The sequence below is a fragment of the Euprymna scolopes genome, chromosome 11 (assembly GCF_053919585.1).
Source record: "Euprymna scolopes isolate OS-2025 chromosome 11, ASM5391958v1, whole genome shotgun sequence".
Taxonomy (NCBI): Eukaryota; Metazoa; Mollusca; class Cephalopoda; order Sepiida; family Sepiolidae; genus Euprymna; species Euprymna scolopes.
In genome coordinates, this window is record NC_136492.1 from 23,563,645 (window position 1) to 23,575,208 (window position 11,564).

The 11,564-nt window shown below is 30.3% G+C and overlaps 1 long non-coding RNA gene across 1 annotated transcript in view; it reads left to right on the plus strand.

Moving 5' to 3' along the window:
• The window catches only part of LOC145288229 (uncharacterized), a 17,356-nt gene extending 13,010 nt beyond the window's left edge, over positions 1-4,346 (plus strand). The window contains exon 2 of the long non-coding RNA XR_013869267.1: positions 2,950-4,346. This is a non-coding gene — a long non-coding RNA (uncharacterized LOC145288229). The remainder of the gene's footprint in view (positions 1-2,949) is intronic.
• The last annotated feature ends 7,218 nt before the right edge of the window (positions 4,347-11,564 follow it).

The following is an 11,564-nucleotide window of genomic DNA, read 5'->3' on the forward strand; positions in this document are numbered from 1 at the left end:
CTCTCTCTCTCTCTCTCTCTCTATATATATATATATATATATATATATTTTTTTTTTTTTTTTCAATTTCTTTATTAATTTTGCTTTATTTTTCATTTTGGACTTTTCCATCATTTGCTGGTTGCCATTCTGGTTCGTTCCATTACTGCATTTTACGATAAAAGCCAGAATTTAATAATAGTTCGACATTTTCCACTTTTCAGGTGAGCCAAAAGTTTATGCAGGTAATCTTAATTTATTGATAATTGCTAAAGGAAAGATGTTGACAGATAGGGAGAAGGGTGAAATTGTTACATTTCTTGCTGCAAAGAAGTCTACATTGGAGATTTCGAAAATTTTGAAACGAGATCATCGAACTGTGAAACGTTTCGTCATTGACAGCAAAGATGGAAGAAAAAAGCATAAAAGTGGCAGACCAAAGGTGACTTCACCACAAAATATTAGAAAAATCAAGAAGAGTTTGCTAGTAAACCCACACAGCACAGGCACAGATATTTTCGACCATGCAGGAGTGTCTGGCATCTCTAAAAGGACCCGAAATCGGATTTTGAAGCAGATAGCCGACCAGAGAACACAGACAAAATGTCCTCCTTTGAGTAATATAAACTGTCAGAAGCGACTAGCATGGGCCACTAAATATTTGAAAACCAATTTGCAAAATGTTCTCTGGACTGACGAGGCTAGAGTAACCCTCGACGGCCCCGACGGTTGGGCTAAGGGATGGCTTCTTAAAGGCAATAGCCCACGCTTGCGATTCAGACGTCAACAGGAAGGAGGAGGAGCGATGATTTTGGCTGATATTATTGGAAGTGAGATTGTTGGTCCTTTTCTTGTCCCTGACTGTGTCAAAATGAATTCTGTGAACTACTGCAAGGTTTTGGAAGCAAATTTATTGCCCTGGTTGAATTCACAAAATGATGCTCTCAACCAGAATCTAATCATCCAACAAGACAATGTCCCAAGCCATGCTTCTCGGTTCACAAAAGCTTGGCTTTCAGACAAGGGGGTCTCTGGTGAACGTCTGATGGACTGGCCACCTCAGAGCCCGGATTTGAATCCGATAGAGAACCTCTGGTCGATTCTGAAGAGGAAGGTTTACGAAAACGGGCATCAATTTCATAGTAAAAAAGACATTTGAGAGAGAATCAAGAAGGTATCTTCTGAAATCACACCTCAGCAAGTGCATACATTAACATCCTCTGTTGATAGGAGGCTGATTGATTTGATTAAAAATGGAGGAAAGCGAATAAAGGGTTAAATAGTTCCATAAATTCGTATTGTTCTGTTAATTGTTATTTGAGTAATAACTGTTGTTTTCTTGTAATACGTTATCAATATATGGTACTATAATCATGATGACACACTTTTTCGAATTAAAAATGGTATTTATTGCGGATAAATGAGTGCTTGCAAACTCTTTTGGTCCATATTCCTTCCTGAAATCATTTAAAGATATATACCCCCCCAGAATATGATTATTTGGTTTCCGTTTCTATAAATTTACTTCATATATTTGCATTTCAAACAGTGAGTAACATAGTTATTATATTGGAAAATATTGAAGCATAAATTTATCAATTTATACAATTTGCAAACACTTTTGATCCCCACTGTATATGTAAGAAGGTGAGCCAAAAGTAGGTGGACAATGTTGTAAACTTTCCTACCTGTGGAAGTGGCGCACTTGTCATGATATAGGCTTACTAGGGTTAGCAATCCATCCTGGCTACCTATCTCCACGATATTCAACAATTAAAACAAATATAATTTAACTTCATCTGTTTTGCCTTTGAAAGTATAAAGATTTGTATTCGAATTTTTGAAATCTTTTATGATGCTTCCTCCGCAAGTAAACCCGATCGATCGATATACATGACAAGAGTGCCACTTCCAAGCGTAAAAAGGTTTGGAATATAGTCCACCTACTTTTGGCTCACCTTATATATATATATATATATATATATATATATATATATATATATATATATATATGTATGTATATAATAATAATATTTTTGAAACATTCATATATTATTTTATTATTTTCGAAATATGCATGTCCGTAGATTACTGTGTTATAAAATCAAAAAATAAAAAAAAGAAGAAATATTTGTTTACGTTGAAAAAATGAGGACGATTTTCTTAGAAACAAGATCTCCAAAGTGGAGACGCTAAGTTAACCGTATTAGTATCGTTATTTTATTTTTAAAATCAACAACAGATCTACGTAAAATATATAAGCCCCTTCAGTCTTTGACAGACTATGGATACCCACCGCAAGGGTAGGTGTGTCAGAAACTTCGTGAAAAATATTGAATAATTCGACCCCCTGTCTTTCCAAGCTTATAACTACTCGAAAAATGTAATTCAAACCCTGATTTTTTTCAATTAAAGGGGCAAGGACCAAGGTTTCATTAAAAATAAAAACAAACAACGTGGTTAAAAAAAAAAAAAGGTTTTAAACTTCGGACTTTACAGGTAAATTTCCAAAAAACTGTTCTTTTTTTGTTTTAAATTAGAAAATATTATTTATTGATCTTTTATCTTCAATTTGTGATATATAAAACTTTGGCACATAAATTAATTATTTACTTTTTAATAGACATTTCAAAATAGGGGGGGGGGTGTGAATTAAAAAAAAACGTTTGTCTAAAATATTATACTCGGTTTATTGGAAAGAGCATAAAATTTCACATTTACCCTGAAAATATCGTAAAAATAGAATCAATAGAAAAATTTTGATAGATTTTTAAAGTTTAAATATTGAAAAATACTGAACTCGTAAAATTCAATTAATTTCATTACTGTTTTTTTAAAATAAAAGAATACTATTTCTATTACTTTTTATACAACTTTAATAGTTTATTTTGGAAGTATAATCCATAAAGAAAATAAACAACCCATTTTTAAGAGAGAAATTACGAGCTTTTTTTTATATTTTATTCGCAGTTTCGTGTTAGGGGTGTCAAAAATTCCTACAAAAATTCTGATACACCTACCGCAAGGGTGCCTGCGCGTGAAAATTTTGTGGCAAGAGATGCACAACCTCCAACCACACCTCTTCTGAGTCGACATTCTTAAATACCACTGGCAAGTGGAGTGTACGTTGAGGACGACGGGAAACAAATGTCGATATAAGCGGAGAGCACATACAGCACCTAGAATTCCCAAATATTCACCCACCTGGTGCTAACCAGTCTAAACGTTGCTTAACTTTGGTGATCTGACGAGAATCGGTGTGTCAACGCGATTATGCCACACACACACACACACACACACACACACACACACACACACACACACACACACACACACACACACACATACACACACACACACACAACTTTGGTAAAGGCATACCGTCTGCATAATCATAATAGCGCATCATGTATTCTTGTTTTCCTTATAAAACGAAAGCGAATAAACCAGTGCATCCAAGAATGAAAACAGCAAATTGAAAAACGCAGGTGGCGACTATTCGATTTATAACCCATTTTGCAGTTGGCAAAGAAAGGCATAACGCGACGAACATCGGATACGCTTCGCTGGCAAGACGCCGAGTGAGCACAATTGACACCGCGTGAAAAATGGGTGCCCGCTTGGGAAATATAGAATACACAATCCAGTTGACATAACAAAATTGTATGATTCGCGGAAGAACAATTTAAAAAAAAAAGGCTGAGATTATTCGTTATAAATTGTCCTCGAGTGAGATTGTATTTAGATTGGTTTTGAATCCACTTCCTGTGAAGCTAACATAGCGACCTTTTTAATAAACGCATGAATTGAGATCAGCATATGAGTGGCATAAGAGACTCAAGGAAGGCAAGGAGTCAGTGAGGGATGATGAAAGGTGTTGGCGGAGTAAGGAAGTCAGACCACCAGAGTTGATTGGCCAAATAAAGAATTTCATGGATAAAGGCTGTCGTGTGTCTGTAGAGACAATAACTGCACAGTTTGATGTCAGTGTGGAAACTGAAGTTGCGAAAGATTTGCGCGAAGTTTGCCCCAAGGATGCTCAAGAAGATAAAAAATAAATACATTGTCTTGAACAAGATGGGCACCAAGACAGTTTCTCACTCTCCCTATAGTCCAAACGTTGCTCTCTGTTACTTTTGGTTATTCCCTAAGCTCAAGAATAACTTTAGAGGCCGTCGTTATGAGACAACAGAGGAAATGAAAGAGGCTGTGACGAGGGATTGTTAACGCGCTCACACAATAGGACTTCTATGGGTTCTTCCAGGAGTTATTAGAACAATACGAGTGCATTGTAGTCGAAAGAGATTTCTTCGAACAAGGCTTCGTGAGTGTATTATCAAAAAATTATATAAAAGTTTGGAAATTTATTTAATACACTTCGTATGTATAAGCTAATAATTCTTATTCATTGTTTAATATTAATTGTTTAATTGTTTATTATTAAGTATTTATTATGTGTTGTGTATTATTTAGTACTTAGTATTCATTGGTTAGTGTTTAATAGTCAGTATTTATTGTGTATTGTTTATTATTTAGTGTTGTGTATTTATATTATTGAGAATTCTTTATTATTTAGTATTTATTGTATATTGTTTATTATATAGTATTTTTGTGCATTTTTTAGTATTTAGTATTTATTATGTATTGTTGATTATTTAGTATTTATTGTTGATTGTTTATTATTTCGTACTTATTGTGTAGTTTCATTATTTATCATTTATTGTGTATTATTTATTATTTATTGGGCTTGTTTATTATTTAGGATATATCATGCATTGTTTATTATTTAGGATTTATTATGTATCGTTTATTATTTGGTATTTATTGTGTATTGTCTATTATTTAGTATTGTGCCCTGTTTATTATTTAGTATTTATTGTGTATTGTATATTATTTAGTATTTATTATGTATTGTTTAGTATTTAGTATTTATTGTGCATTGTTTATTATTTAGTATTGTGTCCGGTTTATTATTTAGTATTTATTGTGTATTATTTAGTATTTAGTATTCATTGTGTATTGTTTATTATTTATTATTTAGTATTGATTATGTATTGTTTTTTTATTTAGTATTTATTGTGTATTGTTTACTATTAGGTATGTATTATGTATTGTTTATTATTTCGTATCTATTGTGTATTGTTTATTATTTAGTATTTCTTGTATATTGTAAATTATTTAATATTTATTGTGTACTGTTTATTATTTAGTAATAATGTGTATTGTTTATTATTTAGTATTTATTATGTAGTGTTTAATATTTAGTATATTATATGTATTGTTTATTATTTTTTATTTATTGTGTATTTTTTATATTTATTATTTATTGTGTATTGTTTATTATTTAGTATTGTGTACTGTTTTTATTTAGTATTTAATGTGTATTGTTTATTATTTAGTATTTATTATGTATTGTTTATTATTTAGTATATCATATGTATTGTTTATTATTTAGTATTTATTGTGTATTGTTTATTATTTAGTATTTTGTACTGTTTATTATTTAGTATTTAGTGTGTATTGTTTATTATTTAGTATTTATTATGTATTGTTTAGTATTTAGTATTTTATATATATTGTTTATTATTTTTTATTTATTGTGTATTTTTTAATATTATTATTTATTGTGTATTGTTTATTATTTATATTTATTATGTATTGTTTATTATTTAGTATTTAATATGTATTGTATAATATTTACTTTTTATTGTGTATTATTTTATATTTTGTATTTATTATGTATTGTTTATTATTTAGTATTTATTGCTTTTTTCATTATTTCATATATTTATTTGTTAATGAATACTTTTTTGTTTATTGCTTCTTGCATTCTTAATTTTGTTTCTTTATTATTTGCGCCATGTCAGCAGCGAATGTTTTTGTTTAAAGCCCAATTTCACAATGATATTTAACTCGTTCATTTTAAACTTAAATTCAAGCCATCATCACCGCACAGCCAATGACGACAGGAATATAAATTCAACAGTAGGTTCTTTGATATGGCAGGGGCGCCTTCGAAATAATTTTTTCTGTTTAGAGCACAATGGTAGCATGATACTTGATTTTTGCATTTTAAACTTTAAAAAAATACAGAAATATTTTATTAAACAGTAGATTCCTTACAGTGCAATGTAGGCAGTAGATTCTCTACAGTGTAATGTAGATTCTCTACAGTGCAATGTAGTGCAATACAGAACTTAGTCACTGGGAGAGGCATGTAAAGCTTTCTCCAGTGGCATTTCGATGAGAATACAAATATGGGAGTGCGAAATATTGGTTGATCGTCATTTAATCCCGGACAACGTCGGTCACTCTGCTAGTAGGAATATAAAATAGTTGCTTTGCATATGGAATTTATTTGTCAACTTTGTTTAGAAAGCTATAGATTGTTTATATGCTGTAAAACAACATAAACCAAACTGTGTTTATTATTTACGTTCCAAAAGTAATGCCTCCTTTTTTTTCCGCCCAAATGGATCAGAAAAGATCTCAATTTTTTTATAGAGACTGAACTTATATATTCATGACCTGAAAATTTCATCTCTTTATTGCAGATATTGACCATGTAAGATTCTAAGAAAGCAACCCCTGTCATGGACGTGCGTTAGAAGCAGAAATATGTCATTGGATTCCTCTATGCAAAAAAAAAAAAAAAAATGTTGAAACGATCAGCATTCGCAGGTGCGTGTTGATGTCCACACAAGTAGGAGACGGGTTCGTCGATTCCAGACTCGTCACAGAGTTGTGAGTGATAAAGCTCTCTCCGGACGCCCATGCACAGGCGCATCGCTGGAAAAAGTGCATTGAGAATAGTCGTGACTATGTAGAAAAATAAATTCTGGAGCAGAAAATGTCGCTAGTGATACGACTTCCTTCTTTGTAGCCCTTTTTTTTAGTTAAAAAGTAGGATATATTACTTTGTGAACGACCCTCGTATGTATACACCTCCCCCCACACACACCAGAGAGAACAGTTGGAAAAAAAGGCATACAACATTCACCGTGTCAGTTAGATAATGACCGGGCAACGCCGGGTAACCTTGTCGATTATTATTATTAGAAACAAATGCAACAATTACATTTTCAAAAATGTGTATTTACAGTTTAGAATGCTTAATCAGGATGTTAACTCAAAAATAAAATAGATAAAGTCGATTTAGGAATTTTAAAGTAGATTTGAGATTGGTTAAGTTAAGCAAAAAAGGTTTTAGCTTACGTGAACGACACGTGATTTGCTGACGTATTAGTTAGTTAACAGAGATCAAACTAATTAGTAGAGCAGATTGCTGAAACAATCTTTCACTTGGTGCTTGTATCACTAAGTGAAAGATTCTTATGGAATATTGAGATAAACTGCCCTACTAAATGAGTTTGCGAGAAACGTGTTAGCGAATAGACGTTTGGACGATCTTATTAGAAACAGACAGGCGAACGAGTGAAAATGTAGAAAGAGACTAAGACGTGCCGAACTCTGACAAGCTATGAGCGAATGCAGCTGAGAAATGCATGCAATAACCTTTCCTAATTGGTAATAGGAATATTTCTCGACCATATGTAACGTTTCTCCAACACAGTTGCAAAGTAGATAAAGAATCGGAAAGAACTTCAACTTGCCTTTTTCACATTGTAATAACGACAGTTACTTCCTTATTCTCCCACCATGCGTGAATTTTCTTTACGATTGTGACATCACCGACGCATTTAACGTGCCATCAAACGTCATCCACGTCTCTAATGCTTGCTTTCTCTCGTTTTTATAGTCTTTTTCTTAACTGACGTCATTTCGCATTTCGTATACATTTGCATATGTGCGTCCGCGCTCTGTAACATATAGAGCCACAATTAGTTCAGATGTGTAATTGTCCACATAACTCATAGAGATATAAATCGAAAGAAGTGAAGAGTGTTAGAAATCTGGGGACTTGCTGTCACTCAAGTTCCATCTAGTGGCAATGAACAATCATTGATTATCATCTCTGTGAGAAAGCCTAGTTTTTATATAGTAATGTTATGATTTTGTTATTGTTTTATAAAACGGATTTTTATGTAGTGTGTGTTAATATAAACGGTATATTTTCCGAATATTTTTGCCTTACCGAATAATTATCCAGAAAAACAATCTTGGTAATCCGATAACGAACGAGTCGCCATATTCTTTAAAAAGGGTTTAGTGCACATCTGGCATTGAACTGAATTATTTACAAAATGGCGTATGATGTTAAGTCAACAACCACATCCTTTTTTTATTACGTTGTCTCGTTTGGAAAATCCACGAATGTTACTGGCATATGGGTAATTGGGGGGCGAAGAGACAGGCTGTGTGGTAATTTTAGCACGTACTGGGTCATTGGCAGAAACAAACATTCGTCTGGAGTTTTGCTAGGACGTAATCTAATATATAAAATTATATTATATATGTGTGCGTGTGTGTGATTGCATTCTCGCAAAAACTTTCGACGCACACAACGGATCCTTACGAGATTGGTATCGTTTTCAATCTCAATCCTTCGGACGACAAATATCGAAAATTGGTCCAAAACATTATATTCTTCACCCTCAAATAGATAGTTTTTTTTTTACAAGGAGGGGTCGTTTCTTTTTCATCATTTTCGCAAGTCATCGTCTCAGTTTGATTGACTACGCTTAATTTCAACGCACTCGACTTCCGGTTGCGCGATAGAGACATCAGCTAAGACGTTAGTTTTTTTTTTTCTCCTTTGCGTTACGGGTTCGAGCCTGCCTGCCTGCTATCATCTTTTTAACACCTCTCTCTACCCGGTCTGCCTACTGTTGTTTTATCCCCCCGCTACTACCACTTTTTTTTACAACCCTGGTGTTCCTTACTACACCACCTACACACAACCGGGCAATGCCGGATACCCCCGCGACACCTTCAGTGACTGATTATTGTCGCTGGGTCATAATGGACCCGTTGACCTTTTATGAGATTGCCTTTATATTCGATTTATGCGCATTTTATGAGTATTTTATTGAGCGAACCTATTTTAAAGCAGTGAAAAAAAAGCAGCGTTGCCAGGGAGAAAAAAAAGCAGCGTTGCCAGGGAGAAAAAAAAACAGAAAAAAAAACATAAAAACAGAGAACAAACAAAATTTGTTTTTTCAAAAGTTAGAGGCAATTTTCTATCTTTTGCGCCCCCCTTTTGTATGCTAAAAAAACAAATAGAAATCACCCCAGACAAGGTGTGAATCCATTTAATGCAAGGACCTAACAAAAGCCAAACACCAAAAACAAAAACAAAACAGAACAAAAAAACAAAACAAACAAACGAATAATGATTATCGCAAAGACAAGACATGCCTATTGACCTTAGTCTTGAAAACACGAGGAAGAGAAAAGTCAGCAAATAGTTCCACCAGACTGTAGTTCTTGGAAGGAAGCTACTGGAATAGGAAGATGTGCCACAATGAGGTATAAAACAGCAAACTGATGAAGACCACTAGACCAACGAGTCAAACGAGCTGGAACAAAGGAAACAGGGAATAAATCAGATAATTCTGAAGAACACACGTTTTGATAGTATTTAAAAGCTAACAACAACACGTTTGTGAAAGAGAAGATGCAGAGAAGAAAAAGAGCAAGGCCAATCTAATTAAACATATATATCTGCACCTTATCAACAACTCTTAAATGAGGCAGAGACTCGCTATATAACCTGGTCGTTACATTTTAACACGGACTCGAAGTTGTGTGTAAAATCGTTCAAAAGAAACAAAGAAAAAGAAATTCGACACTAGTTTTTTTTTTCTGTTGAGAGAAAGAGTATTTATTGCCGGTATATGCAACACTAAGCCCCCGACACGTATTTTCAAAGCTAACAGAATATGGTCGCATTCCTTCTTTTTTCTCTTTCTAGGCCAATTTATAGTTTCTTCGTCTGGAGTTATAACCAGATGCTATGTGTGTTTTAAAAAAAAGTTAGAAAACAGTCAGCAGGAAGAGAGTTCCATAAACCTGCGGTTCTTGAAAAGAAACTACTAGAATAGGAAGCTGTATTACAATGACGTATTAAAAACAGAGAATTGATGAAGACCACTAGACCAACGAGTCAAACAAGCTGAAACAAACGAAGCAGGGGATGGATCACACAATTCTGAAGAACACATGCTATAATAGTATTTATAGAAAAGACTGAGACTAGTAGCATCACATCTGTGAGAGAGTAGTTGTAAAGAAGAAAAAAGGTATGGCCAATCAAATTACGAATACGTTTCTGCACCTTATCTAGAGCCTTCAAATGGGGCAGAGATTCGCCAGCCCAAATATGGCAGCATCACTTCATTCATGGTTTGATAATAGTGATCAAGAATGGCCTCAGACGTAAGAAAATGTTTATTATAATAATAATAATAATAATAATAATAATAATAATCATAATAATAATAATAATAATAATAAAATGTTTATAATAATAATAATAATAATAATAATAATAAAATGTTTATAATAATAAGAAAATGTTCATAATAATAATAATAATAATAATAATAATCAAATTTTTATAATAATAATAATAATAATAATAATAAAATTTTTATAATAATAATAATAATAATAATAATAATAATAAATTTTTTATAATAATAATAATAATAATAATAAATTTTTTATAATAATAATAATAATAATAATAATAACAATAATAATAATAATAAAAAAATGTTTATAATAATAATAATAATAATAATAATAATAAAATGTTTATAATAATAAGAAAATGTTTACAATAAAAATAATGATAATAAAATGTTTATAATAATAATAATAATAAAATGTTTAATAATAATAATAAAATGTTTATAATAATAATAATAATAATAATTATAATAAAATGTTTATAATAATAATAATAATAATAATAATAATAAAATGTTTATAATAATAATAAAATATTTATAATAATAATAATAATAATAATAAAATATTTATAATAATAATAAAAAATGTTCATAATAATAATAAAATGTTTATAATAATAATAATAATAATAATATGTTTATAATAATAATAAAATGTTTATAATGATAATGATAATAATAATAATAATAATAATAAAATGTTTATAATAATAATAAAATGTTTATAATAATAATAATAATAATAATAAAATAATAATAATAATAATAATAAAATAATAATAATAATAATAATAATAATAAGAAGAAAATGTTTATAATAATAATAAGAAAATGTTTATAATAATAATACTAAAATGTTTATAATAATAATGAAATGTTTATAATAATAATAATTATAATAATAAAATGTTTATAATAATAATAATAAAAATGTTTATAATAATAATAATAAAATGTTTATAATAATAATAATAATAAATTAATAATAATAATAATAATATGTTTATAATAATAATAATAATAATAATAATAATAATAAAATGTTTATAATAATAATAATAATAATGAAATTTTTATAATAATAATAAAATGTTTATAATAATAGTAATAATAAAATGTTTATAATAATAATAATAATAATAATAATAATAATAATAATAATAATAATAATAATAATAATAATAATTATAAAATGTTTATAATAATAAT